Genomic DNA, 937 nt, shown 5'->3' on the forward strand with positions numbered 1-937 from the left:
GAAACTCCGGCCTTAGGTGCCATTGGTAATGGAAAAACAAAAAAAAAGCTTATGCTTTTACCACACCAAACTTAAAATATTGCTCGTCCTCGAGCAAGAAAGAAAAGAAGAGTAGAAGAAGAAGAAGAAAATATGGTAGAGAGGGAGAGAGGTAGGTTCGGCTATGTGGGAGAAGAAAGGGTTGTGTTGTGTGAAAAATGAAGTGGAATAGAAGGGTATTTATAGGGAAAAGGGGGGAGGTAGGTTCGGCCATTTAGGTGGGAATGGGAGGGAAATTGGTTTGAATTTTTGAAGGTAGGTGGGGTTTATGGGGAAGAGTGGGTGGATGTGAGTGGTGAATGGGGTAATAGGGAAGAGGAGTTGAGGTGATTGGTGAGAGGTGTTGGAAAGTGTGACATGGGGAAAAGTGAATTTTGGATTAGGAGAGTGTGATTAGGATTAAAAGGTAACGTGGGAATATGTTAGGTGGGGATCCTGTGGGGTCCACAGATCCTGAGGTGATCCTGTGGGGTCCACAGATCCTGAGGTGAAAAGAAATACCATTCCTTCACCATATAGGCATGTAAAATGCCTTCATGTATCATTCTGGCGTTCAAACGCCCATTGGTGCACGTTCTGGGCGTTCAACGCCCATGTAATGCATGTTTCTGGCGTTGAACACCAGTTTCATGCTTATTTCTGGTGTTCAGCGCCAGTTTGTCCTCTCTGTGCACATTCCTGGCGTTTAACGCCAGGTTGTTGCTTGTTTCTGGCGTTCAGCGCCAGAATGGTGCTCTGTTCTGGCGTTGAACGCCAGCTAGATGCATCTTACTGGCGTTGAACGCCAGTCTGCGCTACCTCCAGGGTGAACAATTTTTTTCTTCTGTTTTTGACTCTGTTTTTAATTTTTTTGATTTTTTTCGTGACTCCTCATGATCATGTACCTAATAAAACACAA

The sequence above is a fragment of the Arachis stenosperma genome, chromosome 4 (genome assembly GCF_014773155.1).
Source record: "Arachis stenosperma cultivar V10309 chromosome 4, arast.V10309.gnm1.PFL2, whole genome shotgun sequence".
Classification (NCBI taxonomy): domain Eukaryota; kingdom Viridiplantae; phylum Streptophyta; class Magnoliopsida; order Fabales; family Fabaceae; genus Arachis; species Arachis stenosperma.